Source organism: Typha angustifolia, chromosome 14 (genome assembly GCF_048772165.1).
Source record: "Typha angustifolia cultivar Huaian chromosome 14, ASM4877216v1, whole genome shotgun sequence".
Taxonomy (NCBI): Eukaryota; Viridiplantae; Streptophyta; class Magnoliopsida; order Poales; family Typhaceae; genus Typha; species Typha angustifolia.
In genome coordinates, this window is record NC_133252.1 from 6,281,815 (window position 1) to 6,305,991 (window position 24,177).

General features: G+C 37.6%; 1 long non-coding RNA gene across 12 annotated transcripts in view; it reads left to right on the plus strand.

Annotated features, from left to right (window-relative positions):
* Positions 1 to 19,891, plus strand: part of LOC140776673 (uncharacterized) — a 53,332-nt gene extending 33,441 nt beyond the window's left edge. For 6 of the 12 annotated variants that reach the window (XR_012106917.1, XR_012106914.1, XR_012106915.1 and 3 more), the window contains 6 exons: positions 2,928 to 2,993; positions 3,131 to 3,171; positions 3,265 to 3,331; positions 3,407 to 3,456; positions 17,947 to 19,404; positions 19,654 to 19,891. This is a non-coding gene — a long non-coding RNA (uncharacterized lncRNA). The remainder of the gene's footprint in view (positions 1 to 2,927; positions 2,994 to 3,130; positions 3,172 to 3,264; positions 3,332 to 3,406; positions 3,457 to 17,946; positions 19,405 to 19,653) is intronic. The other 6 variants (XR_012106920.1, XR_012106913.1, XR_012106916.1 and 3 more) reach the window with 5 other exon arrangements.
* The last annotated feature ends 4,286 nt before the right edge of the window (positions 19,892 to 24,177 follow it).

Here is a 24,177-nt window from a genome sequence, read left to right on the forward strand (position 1 = left end):
ATACCATGTAATTCTCTATGTGTAAATTTATTTATTTCATTTTCTGTGTGCAAATTATTTATTATATTTTTTGTGTGCAATTTAATTATTATAATTCAGTGCATCGCTATACTTCATGAAAATCGTAAATTTTAGTAGGAAAAAATATAACTTGTATTGGTACGACTTAGAGAATAATCTCAGTATAGATCACTTGTGACTTTTGGTGGTAACTCGGTCTTATATTTTAGATTATTTGTTAATTTAAATTTGTTTAGAGACTCAGTAATAATGACATTGCTTTATTTTCATTACAATTAGTTTAAATCAAATAAAGCAATCTCTTCTTTTATTTATTCTTGCCATTATATACTTAGGAAATTTTAGGAAGGCTTTGTGTATCTCAAGCGTATTGAGGTACATGGGCCAATCATGATTCCGATTTTGGGTCGTGATAGTGGGACTGTCTCAATTACTAAGGGCAAAGATGAAGGTGGAAAACAAGTTGGACATCTCGCCTAAGGTCAAGCTAGATGCAAACACGAGGGTGTGAGGCGGACTCACACCAAGTCGATCCGGTCGACTTGATTATATATTTGCATCCCATTTGGAAGGATTAGAGGAGATTATGCAAACACTAGGGCATGAGGCGGACTCAGTTCCCTTTGGATTGATAAGATCCAGCTCAACAACCCCAAACCCAAGCGTGGATAGATTGAGTCCACCTAGCCCCGCACTGAACTGATGTTGTTGAACTTAAAGTTGGTGACTTGCTAGATTGAAACCAAGCTGAGTTTCCAAGAGAGGATGTCAAACCAAACCAAGTAGATGCAACTTGAAGATAGACTCAAATCAAGCATGGACACAACCCAACTGAGTAGCCAAGTATTTTTCTACTCATATTACCAACTTTTGTCCATTAAAAGTTGGTGATCCGAAGTGGGAAAAATGCTCGGATGCCAAAGAAATAACTCGCAAGAAGAGACAACACATGAGTGACGAACCAAGAACAACCACAGGTGGAGAGCTATCCAAACTGTTGAACCCTAAAGATGGACACTTGACGGGTGAAGTCGCACCGTCTACCATTTGGGACTGAATGTTTATCCCAATTTGAATTACTAACCACGCAATTTCGGAGGTTGCTAATTCAAATTGGGTATAACACTTAGTCCTTGGTGCAAGGATATGAGGAGGAAAGCAGCGAGACGTGGAGGTGGAGGTGGCCATTGACTCTGCACCTTGAGGAGAAGGTGATAGAAGCGTGGTACCCTGATACGAACTGACCTAGTGGGTGAGCCTAACCTCATTGGGCTAATGCGATAGAAGATGGTTGAGGCACGTCCAAGCCACCCAACTAGTTATGTAGTTAATTTTGTTAATTATTTGCTTATTGGTGAATTGCGTTTTAGTTTATCTGATAGGTGAGTCGAGTCCTAGCTATTTAAGTTGGGCCTGTTGAGTCAAGATAGATAGCCACCAATTCATTTGTGGTGTGCACCTAATGTTAGAATTGGTGCATTTAAGTGTTGGTTTGAGTCAGTTGGATCTAAGCTAGTCTAGCTACGTCGATCTAGTCGATTATTGAATGAATTAAGTTTTGACCTAATCCCTATCTCTCTCGCTCTCCCTCTCTCTCATCGAGCTTTATCCTCGGCTATGATTGCCGCCACCACCGCCCTTCCCCTATGTCTGATCGCCCCTCTCGCACCTGAGAGTCATTTACGCTTTATCTCACTTACAAGAGTCATCTTCTACCTTGTATAACCCTAACCCTAACCATATCACTATTTTCCACCATCCACATTCATCCCGCCACCACTGACCTTTAGTCATTCTATCCATCATAACTTTCAATTTATTCTTTCGATCGACGAGATCCCAATTGCATTAGATCCTTAACTTTTAGAAGATATCTGAATCTATCAGCATTATTATCCAAAATTCGTGTCCAAATTTGTCCAGAGCACACCTTGTTATGCTCTCATCTACTCAGATTCTGATTTATCTGGCTAGAAATCTTGCAGCCCCTTCTCGTCGCATATGGCAAAGAACAGGAGGTTGGTCACATGAACCGCATGTGAGGAGATTTACTTTTCTCTAGTTATTACTTTATTTAGAGAAGTTTTTTGTGTTTTCGACATGATAATCCTTAGTATTTCATTTGAGTATATGTATTAAAGCCTACATTAGAGTCTTTTATCTCTAGATAATATTGTAAATGACTTATTTTATTAAAGATATAATAGTTAAGTAGAAACATGATTCAACACATAATATAATTGAATGCATTTATTATTTGGCACTAGCTCAATAGTTAAAACCAAAATCTAGTTGAACATAGTTAATCTAACATATCCCAATATCAATATTAACTCAATTTGACATTAATTTTGGATTTTTTTGAATTTGAGGGAAATATAAATATGTTGAAGTTTAGCTAAAAATTATAAATTTTATATTCAAATCTACTCATATAGAGTTAATCTAACAATTTCTAATTCTAATTTTGACTCAATTTGAAAGAATTTGACATATGAATTTCAAAATTTTAATTTGGAGAAATCAAATTTTCTTTTGCTTCTTACATTTTAAAGAGTATTTTTCATATAACTAGCACCAAAATGTTAGCTCTATGTAGAAAGACCCTTACAAATAATAGATCTAACAAAACTGAGCTAGATCTATAATTTGTACACACCAAATTAGTTTTTTTAAAGTGAAAAAAAAATGTGTCCCGTGCTTGATTGCATGAGTTGGCATAGCACGTACCAGTTGCTGTGTTGATAAGAGCACGTACCAGGTGCCATGCCCTTATCGGCATGGCCATAACTGTTCTTTTGGACTATCAGTTGATGTCCTTGTTGTCAGGCTCCACTATCATGCAAATCTGCATATGATCTTATTACCACCAGCTTCAATTTCACCTGCCTTTTTGTTAATGGCAGGTTAATACAGCCAACCACAAGGGAAGGTACCCAAGGGATCATGGTTGGTCATGCAGCTTATATTAAGTATGATCTTTGATTTTCTGTTGTCCTTGTTCTTTTCCTCATGCCAATTGGAAATACTATGGTATTGTCATCCTAATTTAAAAAGGAACTACTGAAATGCTGGAACATTTCATTTTACTTTCACTTATTTGTGGCAGCAGGAGTATGGATGAACACTGAAAAACTATTTGCATCAATAGTATGTCTGCAAAATGAACACTTCTGTACTGCAAGTACATATCCTATTTTTCCCTTCCTCTGATGGTTTCTCAAACAAGGATATTTCTTGCAGCCCATGGTTTACTCTGGGACATGTTGATGAAGAAGTATATGGTGATTTTGGTGTTAAAATTTAGAAGGTTTGCAATTTCTTCTACTTACAGTTATCTATTAATTTTAGATCCTTGAAAGTTATCAGATTTATGGTGACTCAGGAACAAGAAAATATGGAGCTAAAAGATGAAACATTAGACACCTTGTTAAGGTTCGTAAAACTTGCTGAAATACTCTTCTATTTTAGCATACAGGGAACAAATTTGTTCATTTTATTTTCTTTTAAAGGTTGAATTAGTTTGATGCTACCATACGTGATGTTATGGCACTTAGGTCATCAACACATTATTGGTTCCTTATCATACTATTGTGCATGGCCAAAGCTGCTGTTATCATTATTTTAGGGAATTTTCTTTGTCATCCAGATAGATCTTTTATTGCCTATATATGGAAACAGCAGAATCTTTTCATTCATTATGCATAATAGAATGCCTCTGCTAGACAGTATGGACGCCTTCATTATCCATGAAGATTCCTTGTCAATTGACTAACAAAACTTATAAAGTAACCAGAATCATCTGTCTATGTTCCATCTAGAGCAGGCCTTTTAACATAGGTTTGGGTATTAATCAGCTAATATCTTTTCTACAGATTCTTCTGATGTATGAAGCCTTCTACTTGCTAATGGATATCCATCATATCCTAATTCAGGAGCACAAAGGCCATTGGCATGTTCCAAATTAGAGAGTTAATGCTTGATCTTTAGGTGTCTTTATTAAGTCAAATCTAGTGGGGATCAAGTTTATTTTGGCTACTTTTTTAGGCATTTATTTGACTTGCTTTCCCTTTTCGTAACTTTTGTATTTGGATCTGCTTTAGCCTCAATTTGAGGCTTGTTAGGTCAATAAATTAGTATTTAGTTAGGTTTTTTAGTACCTATATAGGTAAAGGTTTCCTTTGATCTAATCCATCTAGGAATTTGAACCTGTTTAGGGTTTTTATCAAAGTTCTGAGTATTGGGATAACGATTGGAATCGACTACTAATATATATCAGCTGTACCGGTTGCCTATACCAACTGATGTTGTATCAAACTATTTTTATTTACATAAAATTTTGAAAAATTATTTAAGAATGTATGAAAGCTTCAAAAAATTTGAAAATAAATACTACTCACATATGACAAAAAAAAAATCCTCACTTATTCAAAACCATGATAAATTTCAAGCTGGAATCTAATAGATTTTTATTTTTTAAATTAAATTTCAAGCTGGAATCAATTTCTCTAGCTTTTAAGTGAATTCATTCATTGAGCTAAAGTTGTTATCTTATTAGACTCTTTTAATATTTCAGATGCTAGTCAATGTGACGAATGATCATGGGCACCGAGACTCTATTTCTACTTAGGACTTTACTGTTTTATTCATTTGTTGTATTAGACATTTTATTTTAAACCATATGTTATTTTAGATTGGTTGGAGAAACATTAGCAATGATATTGATATATTCTTTATTGCTAGATTATATTTATTAAAGTTAGTTGTTCATAATTAAATTCTTGTTATTGTGGACTTAGAAAAATATTAATTAAGACTTCGTGTATCTCAAGTGTATTGAGATACATGGTCGTTTTCATGATTCCAATATCAGGTTGTGATAAGGATGAGGAGAAATTGGAAAAGGAAAGATTCTAAGGTAGAATTTGGATTGGATCAAATGATACAGACCGAGCTAGGGTCGATTCGAATCGCAAGGTTTTGCACAATCCGGAGAGAATATTCACCAAATATTGATGTTAGAAAATTATGAAACTAGTTGAAATAGCTTCGGAACTTGTTATGAATCAGATCTGGATCAATCTGGACGTAAGAAAATTATTAAAATTTAGGTGGTCATAGCCTCATGAGTTAGGGTTCTAATGGATTTGATTTTACCTAAATCAAATGTTGGGATGAAAAGATATAAATAAAAAAGTGGAGCAAGGTCAGAATGAGGCAAAATAATATATATTTGACGTTGTGGCGGTCATCAGAGGGTGACGGACGGTTGAAGGTGGTGGTGGACGGCCGTAGAGAATAGATGGCTCGTGGAGGAAGATAATGACTAGGGTTTGGAAGCTTGAAAGATTTCTATAGTTACGATACTACTAGAAAGATAAGGACGAGTTAACGGCTATGGTAAAAGAGAAAAACAAAAATAAATATTTGACTAAACTCAGATTTAAATTTATGAAATTATCTAACATATGTCCATTCCTATTTATAAGAGTAAAAATTCTAGTGGATCGAATTCATATAGGGATTATCCGATTTATTTTAAATTTAAAATAATAAGATAAAGCTAATTAACTAACTTAACTCCACTTGACTTAACTCAACTTAACCCACATGATTGGATCATAATATAACTTTCTGATCTACATCTTTAGTATAACAGATTTGCACTCTATCTATGTTAAATTTGGTCAAGTCTGACTATTGGTGAGTGTCATGATGATTGCGGTTTAGAAGATAGCAAGGGTGGATCGTCTTTTTAAATGATGATGTCAATGGCATGGATTATTGATGATGGTGGTGATGAGTAGTTAGATTGATACTTTAGAAGTGAAAAAGGGGGAGAAGTAAGCCGACCCTACGGGATTAATGCGATCGAAGAACGAGAGAGTTTAGAAACAAGACAAGACCATTTCGACAAAAGAGACGACAACAGTTGACAAGAGAGAGGAGGGAGAGGGAGATTTATGTTGGCGACCAAGTTGAGCGAGGTGATACTAGAGGGCAATAAGAGCAAAAGTCATTTAATCATTGATGAATGTATAACTCAATTAGGGTTGCACTTCACATTTACATAAAGACTAACCCTAAATTGACTCAAACTAGGATTTGCATTAAAAACTTATATAACTTAACTAGTTTTTGCTTTAAAGATTTACATAACTTAACTATGACTTACCTTAAGAGTTTACATAACTTAACTAAGACTTGCCTTAAGGACTTACATGACTTAACTAAACTAGTCTCCTTATCTTCCTCATATTAAATTTCTTTTTTGCTACAAATAGAGTCCAAATCTCACTGATCTTATCCAGCTTGTTCCATAATATTTGGATATCAGATGAATACCTTCTAAATATTTTCTCAAAACTGCATGAAACTGGATTTAGCTAATTAAACAAATTCTAACATATTAGGACTCCGACTAAATTATATAAGTAGATAGGATAATAGACTTGAACCATTAAGTCCAATGTCCCCATGATATAATTTGACCTAGAGCACGTGCAACCCCTCCTCTCTCCCTCTCCAGCACACAACGAGGTGCAGAGAGAAATCATGCCTAATCCGGATCGGATTAGGTCTAGATTTCTCTTCTAATCTATAACTTAAAACCCTAATCTTTTCTCTCTCTCTGCTTAACGATCTCAGCCCTCTCCTCTCTCTTTTCTTCCTCCTTTCTTCCGCTTTCTTCCTCCTTTACCAACGGAGTCACGCCGTGGAATCGGCCTGCCGGAGCGTCATCGGAGCCAGCGGAGACCATCATGTGACTCCTTCGTAAGCCTTCTCTCATCCCTCAAAGTTAATTAAAGAATAATAGGGTTTAGTGATAATACCTAATTTGGGGGTTCTTCGGCTTCATCGGCAAATCTGGCCGGACGGCAGCTTCGGGTCACAGCCACTATCTCTGGAAGCACCTTGCTGTTGGCCTCGTGCCGTGGACATTCACCGTTGGAGCCCTCGTGGCTCCGGTTGCCGTCGGTCATGGGATCGACCGCCGTTCGTAGGTTCTCCCCCACCTCACGAGGACGGCGGCACCGTATGGGTGTTGGGGAGCTGAGGGTGCGGCCGCCGAACCGTCGCCACGGTGGCCACCGACGTCTTCCTCTTCCTCTTTTCCTTTTTCTCTCTTTTCCTCTTTTCTCTCTCTCTCTTCGGCTTGGAGAAGACAGACTCGGGCAACCCGAGTCTGATCTCCTCCCTTTTCATGTTTGGATTCGGGTCGAGTTGGATCCGAATCCAAGGGACCCGACCCGAACCACTTATTTGGTGGGCTGTGGGTTAGCCCGAGCCCAATTCAATTAATTTGGCTGGGCCTCGGCCCAATCCGATTTAATTGGTTTCTTTTTGGATTGGGCCGGGCCAGCAGCAGCCCAGCCCAATCCAATGGGTAAATTTAAACCCATTTTAGTTCTTTTTGGTTTTTAAATTATAAAAAATAGTGTTATTATTCAAATTAAAAATTTTGATTATTATTTATTATTTAAGGTGGTGATTTTTAATGCGTAAGCTAGAGATTTGAGATTTCGGTTGTCTTGCCTAGACTCAGGTGAGTGGGTTCACTCACATGTTTATTTTATTGTATTTCGTGTTTTTGTCAAACCATATAAATTTTCTGTGTGCAAATTATTTATTTCACCCTTATGTGTAAAAATTAAATTATTGTAATTTTTGTGTGCAAATCTATTTATTTCATCCATACGTGCGAAAATTTAATTGTTTTATTTTCTATGTGCATTTAATTATTATATTCAGTGTGTCACGACCCAAAATAGGAATCATGACCGGCCATGCATCTCAATATGCTTGAAATGCACGAAGCCTTAATAATACTCTCTACGTATACGATGACAAGATAAATAAATAAAATGAGAATGTGCTTTATTAAAATTTTATTACTAAATGCAATTAAAATAAAAACAATGTTAATGTTTTTGAGTCTCTAAACTAAAATAAAATAAAATAAAATCTTCTAATCTAAAGCACAAAATCTAAAAGAGCGGAAAGGTAAATAGGTGAATCCTAAGTGGATGTGGAATCCGGGTACATCACGCTCAGTCGCCCCGCTGACTATTACCTGAAATAAATAAATAAATAAATAAAAACAATAGAACTCGTGAGCCAACAACTATAGCTCAGTGAGTGGAATCCACTCGAACCAAATAAATTTTAATACATATTAATGCTGAATAAATTAAACTAAGAGCATCAATATCCATCATAATATGCAATAGGCATGCTCTCTACATAATAACAATGATAACAATAGAGAAATGTCACAACTTGTAACCTTGCACGTTTTTAACATATTAACATCTTTTTGATATTTATACTGTCATATGTCTCAATGGGTCTAAACCCTGTGGATCCACATCAACTAGAAGTCACCTCGAGATGACGCTCGGGACTATTCTTCATAGCTGATCCGGTTAGGGTCATCAGAAGGTATCACCCTGTGATCAACACACTCTGTCTTTTCCTCTAACCGTTGAGAGAAGTTAGAGTCACCTAGGAAATTTTCTCATTTTTCCTAGGACTGATCCCTAACCCCGCCAGAGTCACCTAAGGAAGTCACCGCAGTGATCTAATTTAGGACTTTCCCCTGGACTTCCAGATAGACTTGAGTCACCATGGAAAATCGCAAACGATTTATACCGGGACTGTTCTCTAAGTCATATCAATATTAGTCTCATTTTTTTTCACAAATTTCAATATTAGCACGAAGTATGGTGATGCACTGAATATAATAATTAAATGCACACAGAAAATAAAACAATTAAATTTTCGCACGTACGGATGAAATAAATAGACTTGCACATAGAAATTGCAACAATTTAATTTTTACACATGAGGGTGAAATAAATAATTTGCACACAGAAAATTTACATGGTCTGACAAAAATACGAAATACAATAAAATAAACACGTGAGTGAACCCACTCACCTGAGTCTAGGCAAGACAACCGAAACCTCTAATCTCTAGCTCACGTACTAAAATTCACCACCTTAAATAATAAATAATATTCAAATTTTTAATTTGAATAATAACAATATTTTTAAAATTTAAAAACCAAAAATAACTAAAATAGGTTTAAAATTACCCATTGGATTGGGCTGGGCTGCTGACCCGGCCCAATCCAAAAGAAATCAACTAAATCGGATTGGGCCGAGGCCCAGCCAAATTAATTGAATTGGGCTCGGGCTAACCCGTAGCCCACCAACTTAAGTGGTTCGGTTCGGGTTTGTGGATCCGAAATCCAAACCCGAACCGAACCCGACTTAAAAGGCAAAGGTGGTTGGCTCGGGTTTCACCCGAGCCCAGCCAACCCTTTTCTTCCCCACCCTTGCGACCGACGCGAGAAGATGGCAGAGGGAGAGGGTGACCGCCGGCGACCTCTCGCCGACGACCCCTTCACGACCACCTTCAACCTCTCCTCTCCCTCTCACCCTTCCTCTGTCGTCCTCACGAGGTGGAGGACTCATCACCGACGGTCGATGCGAAATCCAACGCCGATCAGAGCCACGAGGGCCTCGTAGAAGACATCTCCGACACCAGGCTCGAATCACGAAGCCTCCGGTGACGATGCGGTTGCGACTCGAAGCCGCCGGCCGGCCAGATTTGCCGACGAGGCCGAATTCCGCAAATTAGGTATTTCGGATATACCTATTTAATTTTAAATTAAACTAGAAAGATGAGAGAGGGCTCACCGGGGAGGAGGGTAGTGGTTTCAATTTCCTCCGGCGACGCTCCGGCTAGCCGATTCCACAGCGACGACTCCAACAGTGAGGAAGAAGCGAAAGAAGGGAGGAAGGAGAGAGAGAAGAGAGCTGGGGGTCAAGAGAGAGAGGATTAAGGCTAATTTATAGATTAGAAGGGGATTAAATCTAATCCGATTTGGATTAGATGAAATCCTCTCCCCCTTATCAGCCTCGACGCGTGTTGGAGAGGGAGAGGGGAGGGACTGCACGTGTAGAGCACGTGCACCCTCCTCTCATAACCCCTAAATTATTATTATTATTTTTTTCTGGTTTTGACAACTATTCCCAACAAAAAGAAATTTCGTCCTCGAAATTAAGATTAGCGTAATATAAGAATAAGGTAATACCGTAATAGTCGCTATGAAGATTGAGGAAATAGCTCTGGATGCTTTTCCCTCATCTCATCCTCACGCTCCCAAGTTGCTTCCTCTGGCCTGTGGTTTTGCCATAAAATCTTCACGAAGGAGATTACCCTATTTCGAAGAGTTCTTTGTTGAGTCTCTAGAATTTCCACAGGTTGCTCCTCATAAGATAGATTTTCTCGGATCTCCAAAGGCTCGAAGTCAATCACATGATCTGCACTAGACACATACTTCCTCAACATAGATACATGGAAGACATTATGTACTTAAGATAATCTAGGTGGCAGTGCTATTTGATAGGCCACCTCTCCAATGCGCTCTAACACTTCAAAAGGTCCAATAAAGCGAGGACTCAACTTGCCTTTCTTACCAAACCTGATCAAACCTTTCCAAGGTGACACTTTTAGGAAAACCATGTCACCCACTTGAAACTCAAGGTTTCTTCTTCGGTTATCAGTATAGCTCTTTTGACGGCTTTGAGCTGCAAGAAGCTTTTCTTTGATTTTGACAATTTTCTGAGTAGCATCTTGTACTATATCAGGTCCCAACAATTGTCTTTCACCAACCTCAAACCAACAAAGTGGAGATCTGCATTTTCTACCATATAACGCCTCGTAAGGTGCTAGCCCCAAACTCGAATGGTAGCTATTATTATATGAGAACTCCATGAGTGGAAAATGATCATCCCAATTTTCTTTCCATTCCAAAGAACATGCTCGCAACATATCCTCAAGGGTTTGAATAGTCCTCTCGGATTGTCCATCAATTTGCGGGTGATAAGCTGAACTGAATCTCAAACGTGTGCCCATAGCTGAATGAAGGCTCCGCTAGAATTTAGAAACAAAACGAGGATCTCGATCAAATACGATAGACAAAGGTGCGCCAAGGAGTTGAATAATCTCTCTAATATAAAGCTGTGCAAAACGATCTAAAGAGTAAGTCATACGAATGGCCAAAAAGTGAGCAGACTTAGTAAGTCACGATCACCCAAATTGCATCATGATTCGATCTAGAGCGAGGGAGTCCCGAGACAAAGTCCATAGTCACATCCTCCCACTTCCATTCCGATAAAGGCAAAGGCTGTAACATCCCTGCAGGTTTCTGATGCTCAACTTTGACTTGCTGACATATGAGACATCTGGCCACAAAGTTTGGTATGTCCTTTTTCATACCATTCCACCAGAAGTTTTCTCTCAAATTTCTATACATTTTTGTGCTGCCTGGGTGGATACTAAATCCTGAACTGTGAGCCTCTGACATAATTTCATTCTTTAACTCCTCACTAGCTGGGACGCAGATTCGATTCTGGTACTTGATTAGTCCTTCATCTGATCTCAAATAGCCAGGAATTTCTCTTTTTTCTAATCCTTCCAAGATCCTCTTGAGGTTGGCATCCTCTAATTGAGCAGCCTGGATGCGATCTTTAAGTGTAGGTTTGACCACTAGCCGGTTGCAAATAGCTACTCTCTCTGGGTTTGGTGTTACTTCAATCTTCAGGCGTCTAAATTCTTCAATAATACACTGCTGACAAGTAAGTGCTGATAAGTGACCGTCTGATGATTTTCTGCTCAAAGCATCGGCTACCACATTTGCCTTACCAGGATGGTAATTGATACTAACATCATAATCCTTGATTAATTCTAGCTACCTACGCTGCCTCAAATTAAGTTCTTTCTGAGTGAAAATATACTTGAGGCTCTTGTGATCAGTGAAAATTTCACAAGATTCTCCATAAAGATAGTGACACCAAATCTTTAGTGTAAAAACCACCGCAGCCAACTCAAGATCATGAGTAGGATAGTTCTTCTCATGAATCTTAAGTTGTCTAGATGCATAAGCTATCACCTTTCCATGCTGCATCAAAACACAACCGAGGCCCTGTCGGGATGCATCACTGTAAATTATAAAATTACCGCCCTCTGTCGGAAGTGAAAGGATAGGAGCTGAAATCAATCTCTGCTTGAGCACTTGGAAGCTATTTTCACAATCATCTGACCACTCAAATTTTACCCCCTTTTTGGTGAGGTGAGTAAGTGGCAAGGCAATCCGTGAAAATCCCTCCACAAATCTTCTATAGTAGCCTGCCAATCCAAGAAAACTACGTACTTCAGATACTGAAGTAGGCCTCGGCCATTTGCTAACAGCCTCTATCTTCTTTTGATCCACCTTGATTCCATCCTTGCTGATTATATGTCCTAAGAATGCAACCTCATCCAACCAAAACTCACACTTCTTAAACTTGGCATAAAGTTTCTCCTCACGAAGAGTTTGAAGTATTGTCCTCAGATGTTCCTCATGCTTTTCTTTGCTCTTGGAATAGATCAATATATCATCAATGAATATCACAACAAACTGGTCCAAGAAGGTTTGAAGATCCGGTTCATTAAGTCCATAAAAGCTGCAGGTGCATTTGTAAGGCCAAAAGGCAAGGCATCACTAAGAACTCATAATGGCTATAGCGAATCCTAAATGCTGTCTTTGCAATATCCTCATTCCTTATCTTCAATTGGTGATAACCAGACCTTAAATCGATTTTTGAGAAGACCTGAGAGCCTTGCAGTTGATCGAAAAGATCATCAATCCGGGGTAGTGGATACCTGTTCTTCACAGTGACTTTAACTCCCGATAATCAATGCAAAGACGCATTGATCCATCTTTCTTCTTTACAAATAAAACTGGTGCTCCCCAAGGTGATACACTCGGACGAATAAAACCCAAATCCAGCAACTCTTGAAGTTGGGTCTGCAACTCTCTAAGTTCTGCTGGTGCCATCCTGTAGGGTGCCTTTGATATTGGTTCAGTGCCAGGGAGCAGATCTATGGTGAAGTCTATCTCTCTATCGGGTGGAAGACTAGGTAGATCTTCAGGAAAAACATCTGGAAATTCATTTACCACTTGAAGTTCATGAATCTCCTGCTCTGCACGTTCCACGCCCACTACCGATGCCAAAAAGCCTGGGCATCCTTTCTTCATTAATCGATTTGCTTGAAGTGCTGAGATAATACTGGTCGTAGGAATCTTTCGCTCACCCTGGAAGAAAAATTCTGGCTTCTCCGGGATAGAAAATGTGACCCTTTTTATTCTACAATCCACTATAGCATGATGTGCAGATAACCAATCCATACCCAGTATAACATCAAAATCATGCATGTCTAGACAAATAAGATCTACTGGAAGTTTCTGACTGCCTATCTCTACTAAACAAGATCTGTAGATAAGATTTAAAAGTATGGTCCTCCCTATGGGTGTAGTCACTGCTAAACATGATTCCATAATCTCAGGTGCAATAGGTAATAAGGAAAGAAAATCAGGTGAACCAAAAGAATGAGAGGCTCCAGAGTCAAAAAGGACTTTTGCTGGTATGAAAGAAATAGATAATGTACCTTGCACTACGGATGGTGAGTGCTCAGCTTCTTCCTGGGTCAAGGTATAAATTCTTCCTTTATTCTCTAGCCTCGCTACTGGGTTTCCGCTACTTGCTGGAGGCCTATTATTTGCTGTGCCAGACTGGGACGGTCGATGCTGTTGATCCTGCTGAGAAGTCAGACGCCATCCCCCACGTGGTGCTCTGCAATCTCTCGCTAAATGGCCCGGTCTCCCATAGTTGTAGCAGCTTCGTGGTACTCCATTGCACCCAACACTGTACGAATGTGAGCGTCCACACCTCGTATAATTTTTAGGCTGACTCTGTTTGGGACCTCCCCCAGAAGGGTTTGGTCCACTCCCGACCCTCAAGGGCTGTCCAAACGACTGACTACTTACTCTGTTTTGCTCCTGGTACCTCCTCGACTTCTTCTGTGGATGCTGCTGTTCTCGTTCTTGGCGAAGCTCCCCAATGTTTCTTTCGGCAAGGAGTGCCTTAGACACCATTTCTGGAAGTGTCTGACACTGAAATAATGATATCCTATCTCTGATGGCTGGCTGCAACGTACCCTTGAAGAAGCTAACTTTCTCTTCCTCGCTCGCTGCTATATGTGGAACAAATCGCAACAGCTCGGTGAATCTCGCCTCAAAGTCCACTATAGACATGCCTCCCTGTCTCAGCTCAAAGAACTCATCATGCTTCTTCTTCTTTAAGGCCCGAGGGTAGTACTTTTCGAAGAAAATCTTCTTAAAATTTCCCCAAGTCAGCTCCTTCTCTCGTCCAATGTACTGGCGCTCAAACATCTGCCACCAATGCTCTGCCCGATCCTCAAACATATAGGTTGTCAAAGCAACCTTTTGATCCTCTGAACAATCCAATACTCGCAATATCTTCTCGATTCGCAGCAGCCATGCCTCTGCTTCAATCGGATCAGTGGTCCCTCTAAAGGCAGGCGGAGATGCCTTTAAAAATTTTTCAAACACTGTACCCCTATCTAGACTCTGATGGAGCCGGAGTCTGCGATGACTGTCCTCCAACGGCCTGAAGAAGGGTCTGTAGCACCGATACTACAGTATGAGTAGCAGGAACTGGGGCAGGAGTGGGGATCTGGGCAAGGCTAGGAGCAGTTTCCGATCCTAAACCAGGAATAGCAGTAGGTGCAAGAACTGGCGCTTGAGTAGGAGCCGGCTCTTGCTCCCTACTCCGGTCAGGAGATAAACCCTGGGCCGCAGCTCCCTGTCGACGACGACGCGTATACATATTGTCTCTTCAAGATTTATAATGAGATAAGAATAATTTTACTGAATATAATAAAAATTTCATAACGAACCTGAGCTGATGCCACCGGACCTCCACACAACTCTAAGGGTGATTTAGGATAACACAAATTTAGGCTCTGATACCAACATTGTCACGACCCAAAATAGGAATCATGACCGGTCATGCATCTCAATATGCTTGAGATGCACGAAGCCTTATTAATACTCTCTACGTATACGATGACAAGATAAATAAATAAAATGAGAATGTGCTTTATTAAAATTTTATTACTAAATGCAATTAAAATAAAAACAATGTTAATGTTTTTGAGTCTCTAAACTAAAATAAAATAAAATAAAATCTTCTAATCTAAAGCACAAAATCTAAAAGAGTGGAAAGGTAAATAGGTGAATCCTAAGTGGAGGTGGAATCCGAATACATCACGCTCAGTCGCCCTGCTGACTATTACCTGAAATAAATAAACAAATAAAAAAAAAACAATAGAACTCGTGAGCCAACAACTATAGCTCAGTGAGTGGAATCCACTCGAACCAAATAAATTTTAATACATATTAATGCTGAATAAATTAAACTAAGAGCATCAATATCCATCATAATATGCAATAGGCATGCTCTCTACATAATAACAATGATAACAATAGAGAAATGTCACAACTTGTAAACTTACACGTTTTTAACATATTAACATCTTTTTGATATTTATACTGTCATATGTCTCAATGGGTCTAAACCCTGTGGATCCACATCAACTAGAAGTCACCTCGAGATGACGCTCGGGACTATTCTTCATAGCTGATCCGGTTAGGGTCATCAGAAGGTATCACCCTGTGATCAACACACTCTGTCTTTTCCTCTAACCGTTGAGAGAAGTTAGAGTCACCTAGGAAATTTTCTCATTTTTCCTAGGACTGTTCCCTAACCCCGCCAGAGTCACCTAAGGAAGTCACCGCAGTGATCTAATTTAGGACTTTCCTCTGGACTTCCAGATAGACTTAAGTCACCACGAAAAATCGCAAACGATTTATACCGAGACTGTTCTCTAAGTCATATCAATATTAGTCTCATTTTTCTTTTCACAAATTTCAATATTAACACGAAGTATGGTGATGCACTGAATATAATAATTAAATGCACACAGAAAATAAAACAATTAAATTTTCGCACGTACGGATGAAATAAATAGACTTGCACACAGAAATTGCAACAACTTAATTTTTACACATGAGGGTGAAATAAATAATTTGCACACAGAAAATTTACATGGTCTGACAAAAATACGAAATACAATAAAATAAACACGTAAGTGAACCCACTCACCTGAGTCTAGGCAAGACAACCGAAACCTCTAATCTCTAGCTCACGTACTAAAATTCACCACCTTAAATAATAAATAATATTCAAATTTTTAATTTGAATAATAACAATATTTTTAAAATTTAAAAACCAAAAATAACTAAAATGGGTTTAAAATTACCCATTGGATTGGGCTGGGCTGCTGGCCCGGCCCAATCTAAAAGAAATCAACTAAATCGGATTGGGCCGAGGCCCAGCCGAATTAATTGAATTGGGCTCGGGCTAACCCGTAGCCCACCAACTTAAGTGGTTCGGTTCGGGTTTGTGGATCCGAAATCCAAACTCGAATCGAACCCGACTTAAAAGGCAAAAGTGGTTGGCTCGGGTTTCACCCGAGCCCAGCCAACCCTTTTCTTCCCCACCCTTGCGATCGACGCAAGAAGATGGCAGAGGGAGAGGGTGACCGCCGGCGACCTCTCGCTGGCAACCCCTTCACGACCACCTTCAACCTCTCCTCTCCCTCTCACCCTTCCTCTGTCGTCCTCACGAGGTGGAGAAGGACTCATCACCGACGGTCGACGCGAAATCCAACGCCGATCAGAGCCACGAGGGCCTCGTAGAAGACATCTCCGACACCAGGCTCGAAGCACGAAGCCTCCGGTGATGATGCGATTGCGACTCGAAGCCGCCGGCCGGCCAGATTTGCCGACGAGGCCGAATTCCGCAAATTAGGTATTTCGGATTTACCTATTTAATTTTAAATTAAACTAGAGAGATGAGAGAGGGCTCACCGGGGAGGAGGGTAATGGTTCCAATTTCCTCCGGCGACGCTCCGACTGGCCGATTCCACGGCGACGACTCCGACGGTGAGGAGGAAGCGAAAGAAGGGAGGAAGGAGAGAGAGAAGAGGGCTGAGGGTCAAGAGAGAGAGGATTAGGGCTAATTTATAGATTAGAAGGGGATTAAATCTAATCCGATTTGGATTAGAAGAAATCCTCTCCCCCTTATCAGCCTCAACGCGTGCTGGAGAGGGAGAGGGGAGGGGACTGCACGTGCAGAGCACGTGCACCCTCCTCTCATAACCCCTAAATTATTATTATTATTATTATTATTATTATTATTATTATTATTTTTTATTTTTATTTTTTTTCTGGTTTTGACACAGTGCATCACCATACTTTGTGCAAATATTGAAATTTGTGAAAAGAAAAATGAGACTAGTATTGATACGACTTAGAGAACAATCCCGGTATAAATCGTTTGCAATTTTCCGTGGTGACTCAAGTCTATCTAGAAGTCCAGGGGGAAGTCCAGGGGAAAGTCCTAAATTAGATCACTACGGTGAGATTGTCATATCAAAGCCAACCAACTGAGGTCCTACTAACCATTTCTTCTAATGTTTTATCAATAAGCTCTGTCGGTGGAGAAAATTTCCTAGGTGACTCTAACTTCTCTCAACGGTTAGAGGAAAAGACAGAGTGTGTTAATCACAGGGTGATACCCTATGATGATCCTAACCGGATCAGCTACGAAGAAAAGTCCCGAACGTCATCTCGAGATGACTTCTAGTTGATGTGGATCCATAGGGTTTAGATTCATTGAGACATATGAAAGTATAAATATCAAAAAGATGTTAATATGTTGAAAACGTGTAAGGTTACAAGTTGTGACATCTCTCTATTGGTATCATTGTTATTATTTAGAGAGCATGCCTATTGCATATTGTGATGGATATTATTGCTTTTAGTTTAATTTATTCAGCATTAATATGAATTAAAATTTATTTAGTTTTCGAGTGGATTCCATTCACTGAACTATAGTTGTTGGCTTATGGGTTCTATTGTTTTTTGTATTTGTTTATTTATTTCAGGTAATAGTCAGCAGAGCGACTGAACGAGATGTACCCGGATTCCACCTCCACTTAGGATTCACCTATTTACCTTTCCGCTCTTTTAGATTTTATGCTTTAGATTAGAAGTTTTATTTATTTAGTTTAGAGACTCAAAAATATTAACATTATTTTATTTTATTGTAATTAGTTATAAAATTTAATAAAGCACATTCTTATTTTATTTATTTATTTTGTCATCGTACACGTAGAGAGTATTAATAAGGCTTCGTGCATTTCAAGCATATTGAGATACATGGCTAGTCATGATTCCTATTTTGGGTCGTGACAACCTAACCCAGTTTACATCATATAACAAAATCCGACCCAATCTATAGACCAAAGTAGGGAAAAAAAAACAGTACATTGGCGGTTTCGATTGATATGCCTTACATATTAGTTGACACAGCCTATATGTAGCTGATACGGCCTAGTATCGACCAATACCATCAAAACCCAACCCAAGCTTGAAATCTTCATAGTTTTCCCTTGATTTTGAATCGGCATTGGCAGATTTTGATATGTATCTACTGATACATCTCAATATTGGATGAAAGTTTGAACCATGACGAGAACCAAACAAGAAATCTATTTGGAACGGAGAGAAGTTTCTGGGAATTAGAAATAAGGCAATTCTAATCGATATAAGACATTGATAAAATGATTCGTGTGATTTGATGGATCCTAGAAAATTGGCTTTACTGTCACCGTCTTATAGCTGTACTGCTCTAATTGTTGACTTGTCACTGGATATATGAAAATGACTAGCTCTTCTTTTTCTCCTAAAATGTGTCTACTAGTGTATAACTCAAAAGCAATGGGTACTATAGGCAACATTTAGAGATCTTTCTAATTTCATCAAGTGATTATGTTGGTATCATGATATGCAAGAGTCAAATTAACTTTTACCTTGTATTTTGGAAAGCATTAAAATGACTTACTGGCCTGTCAATCCACCTGTTATTTGGCATATATTCTGCTAACATGATTTAGCATTTTATGAATAACAAGAATCTTCTGTTTGCAATTCGGAAAACACAGTAACTCAAGATTGTCCATACTGGGGAGGGTATTAAATCCGATGCATTGTCCTTTATCACTTTAATCTCTAGTTCAGTTTCTTATTAAGACTTCCATTTCCCATACCCAGCTGGTTTCAGTAACTGATTAATAATGAACATTTGTTATATATCATGAGGATCAAACTCTATCTGAGGCTATCAACCAATATCTATTATTGTTATTGTGTCCTTATACAAATTATCATGCAATTTTCTTGTAGATGTTGGTAATTATACAAATTATCATGCAATTTTCTCCTCGATTAGGACTGATAGTATTCCATCTATCTGAATGCAGCCATTCCTGAATTTATTTCATTCAGAAACTGGAAATGGTCTGTGAAAATGCAAAGCTGATGCTGCATTATGGCATTGCAAGGTATGCTAGGCAAGGTCATTTTTCTTTAACTACACTTTCCTAATTTATCACTAGTCAGTTGGGTAAATTTGGTTGACAGAAGATGCATATACATTAGAGAGTCTTTTTTACTTGTGTATCACGGAAAGAATTTATGTCAAGAAAATTGCTTCTGGTTTTGTTTAGGAAATTTCCCTCAGTTTAGAGAAACTCCAGGAGGGAAGTATGCTCCAACTTTGATATTAACTAATTTGGACTTGTTCTCTGCAGACAAATCAAATCCTAACCTTGGATGCCATACCCGACTCTGTTTTGGATTCAATTCGTACGAGAAGTCCATCTAGTCTGGAAGGAGATTTTGCTGATATGGGGTATTTGCTGCCTCCAAAATATGCGGTGCGTACCAAAGATCACTCGGAGTCACCAGCATGCCTAGGCACATTAGCACATCAAGTTGAAAGACGTGAACTCGACAAAATTCCAAAACTTGCAGCTAGCTGCGAATACATGTATTTTCAGTTGTCTATAACTTATTTCAAATGCGGCATGATTTTTGCCTGCAATTTGTGCACACCAAATGAACAGTCAAAGAGGAGCTGGTTATTTGCAGAAAAGTCCTCCTAGTTATGGTATTAGTAGTTTTTAGCTCTTGAGTTTTGAAATAGCAAATAAAGATCTCTTTTACTTATTTAATCCTAAAAACTGATAAAAATTAAGACTATCATATTCCACCTTGTTAGAGACAAAGTACCACACTAAATGTGATTACACGTTTAAAAAAAAAACTATGATTACATGTCAAATTACATTTCTGTCTCCTCAGCATGATTCTCCGTGATAGCTACTCGTCTTCCATCTTCTACCTTCTACTCTTCTTTCATCTTCTATTATTTATCACTAGCGATTGAATTATTCTTCTTCCTCTACAAAGGTATTATTTGACAATCCTATAAAAATAGTTTTTAGCTTTGATCTCACCCCTTTGTGGGTCCTATTTGTCCGCTTTTCATTAATAAGCATGGTTATCTACTCATTTGTGCTTCTACCACCTCATGTGGTTCAAGTATTCTCAAAAGGAATTTATAGTCATATGTAAGCAATAATTTTTTCTTTTTTGATGTATATTTTGTGAAAATATGTGTACATTGTAAAGATAAAAGATGCACAAAATTTACTCATATAAATGCGTACTATATTAATTGTGCTTATTTCTTACAATATTAGGATGTAAACCTCTGGATGTGTGCATCCTTAATATATGTTATGTACGATCTATTCGCAGCATGCAAAATATATGTATCAAATTATTGTTAAGTAATTTGCGAGGGAAATATGATGTGTATATTTGTATAGTTGTTGCGTCCAAAAGATATATGAAATTTTATTTTTTAAATTAATGATGCATATTATTTTAATTTAGGCTTAATATTCTTAAACAAAGTTTAAAGGAAACAAGAAACGTAGACAATCTTAAACAAATGTGTATATCTCTACAGATAAATGTATTGATGATTAAGAAGTTGTAGAAGATATTGTTTTCGAAGGCGAGCAACATACTTCAGCACCCACTTGAAAGATACTAAAATGAGTTGATTATGGACTTTAAGGAAGGGTTAGGGTTAGACAACTACGGTGGTTGCACTATTGAAAAAAATATATATTTGTGAATTTTGTTGATGAGTTTATTGTTAACTTCTACACTCCTAAAGCAAATGGTGATACTTATATACCCATCTCAGATTTACATATTGGACTGCTTTCGTGGGGTAACTAATTCCAAGCATGCACTTAAAATACATAGTCAGTTATCAATTTGAATTTCAACTCATGAGCATTATAAAATAAAGGCCCTTGATTGTTTGAGTGCACTAAAATATGAGTAAGAGGGACACTTCACATATTTTTATATGCTTTTTAAAGCTTGTTTGCGGGCATAAAGGTTAACATGCGTCCATTTATTTTACTATTGATAGCATTTTCCTCATAGACAAATATACGGGCTCATTAGTAATTACAACTATAATGGATGGTGATAATCGTATGCTTCTTATTATTTTTGCTATAATCGAGAGAGAACAAACACTTTTGAATTTGGTTTCTCACGTACCATCGTAATTGCATTTCATCAATTGTAAAACTCACAATTATGTCTCCCACCAATAAATGGGCTTGATCAATATAGTAAACCAAGATCTTTCTAGATATAGTAGATGGAAAGAAATCTTCAAAAACTCCCAAAATTTATGTACCTTAGTTTTGAGTTGCAGCTCATGCCTTTACAATTTCATAATTCACAAATCATATGCATATGATAAAGGAATGTTACCCAAAACATTCTCAATATATATGAGCAAATTATTATTTTCCTAAATATTAATATAATATTATTTTAACTAATATTACATAGAGTTGTAATGAATCTTTTAAAGAAATAAAATATCTGTTTATGTAATATATAGTGAAATAGAACTAGAAAGAAAGCAGCATCATATTTTTTAAAGTACCATAATATTGCAACAAAGATAAATATTTGACTATCATCATGGGCAGAGAAAATAATTATGAATGTAGGAGGAAAAGGAAGACAATATGTAGTATAGCCGTCTAGCATATTTGAATTATAGATGGCATACTTTCATAAAGCTCAGATAGTGAATCTAGAAAAGAAAGAAGGCATATCTAGTGCATTGAAGGTACTCTTTTTTCCCTATGAGCATACACTTGACGCTATAAAATTGTCATATTTAAAATATGATTATTATGAGAAATTGTTCACATTAAATACTTTTAGAAGTACTAATTCGGTTTACTTACCAACTACTACATCAAATGAATTTTGGCTTGAGAGGTGATGTTCTTAATCGTTCAATCCTATCCCTTGCAGTACAGGTGAAGTTTGAGCATAGATTGAAGAAGAGGTAACCATCAATTGGTGAGGTTGAGGACAATAGCAACAAGAGAAAGCAGAAACTATACTTCCATTGTCATAGAATTGGACATAATAGAAGAAGTTGCATTCGAACTATGACATAGTCATACTTCAAAGTTAGAATTGGACATAATAGAAGAAGTTGCACTCGAACTATGACATAGTCATACTTCAAAGTTCTGTCAATATTTTGTAACCAAAAAGATATCTAAAATATAGGAGAATTTGCACCCGAACTATGACATAATCGCACTTCAAAGTTTTGTCTGTAACGCCCCCGCCCAGCACAGGCACGTGCACGCCTACTTGCCCATGCAACAGGTGCGACGCACACAACAGGTCGGGCGAAACCTGTCACGCATAGGATACCCTCCTATGCCCATATAATCATGACATAATTAAATAAAACCTATTAAATATATTTATGCTCACATAACTCATCACCAAATAAATCATACTATTAACCAAATAAACATGTTAATATATAAACATCCAAATTCACAATAATATACACTAGACCACCATATAATTTGGTAGGACCCACACAGGCCACGACAAACCATCAAAATGTCACTAAAACAACTGATACATAAATACACTATAATATGACATATATTATACAAATTATCGTCTGATATAATAAAGTATAAATATAACAAACTATGATACAACTCAATTTCTATACAAATTATCATTTATACCGTCTTGCACTTATAGCTAACATCATCATCCTAAAATATCTTCTCATGATATCTCAAGCCACTATCACGTACCATATATCTGAAGAGGGTTAGAAAAGAAATAAGGAGAGTCATGAGCAAAAGGTTCAATAATGAATAGACTTTATACTAAATCAGTGATGCTAAACAAAAAGTAAATCATGTACCGAATAAAATAAGTATATAATTATATCATCAATAATATATAAATAAAATGTAGATATCATGTAATCAAATATATATAAATCTCGATGATGTATAAATAAATCTCCATGTCATACCATTATTATAACTCTCTTTTAAATATGACACATATGATGCATTCTGACTATGACAATGCTATGATATCAAAAGCAACCACATATAATATATTGTCTACTCGATAATTATGTATATCAGATAATAATGAAATCATATGTATTTTTCAGCATCTCAATCATTAATGTCGTCTCTAAATGCCATCATCATACTAGACCACTGTTCACAATCAACACCAGTACCCAATCTCAACATCATCCCCAAAGGCTTATAACATACTCTATCATCCGCGATGAGTATCTCAATCATAACCATACTCTACCGTCTGCAAAGGGTATCAACAGCTATCCAAACCAAACACCCTTTTAACTAATAGAACCACGTGAGGATAACTCGCCACATATGCTTTAGTAGACAGTATGTGTCTGAATGTTTGCTACGCACACAAACTAACGACTTTGGACGTAAGGCTCTAGGTTCATGACTATGTCGAACGATCAACATCCACCAAGTACATCCTAACCCTCGCGCCAACTCGGATATCCTCACACTTTCTATCAACTATCTTATTAATCAAATTTCATACTTTTCTTTTAAATGATAGATTATATGCATATATCCAGTATGATAACAAATCAATGCATAACCGGAAGTTAGGTGTAATAGGAGTCACAAGAAAAATGATATAATGTAATCTCTAATCATATAGTCAATACATGCATACGCATGCTAGTCTATCATATGCATATTCATGCTGCAGATCAACTAGACATAAAATTATAATAGTATGGTCATCTTTAATCATCTTTATTTATCATCATCATACTTATATCTAAAATCAACCTAATCACATGTATGATAAAATATGCTCTACTATAATCATCTCTA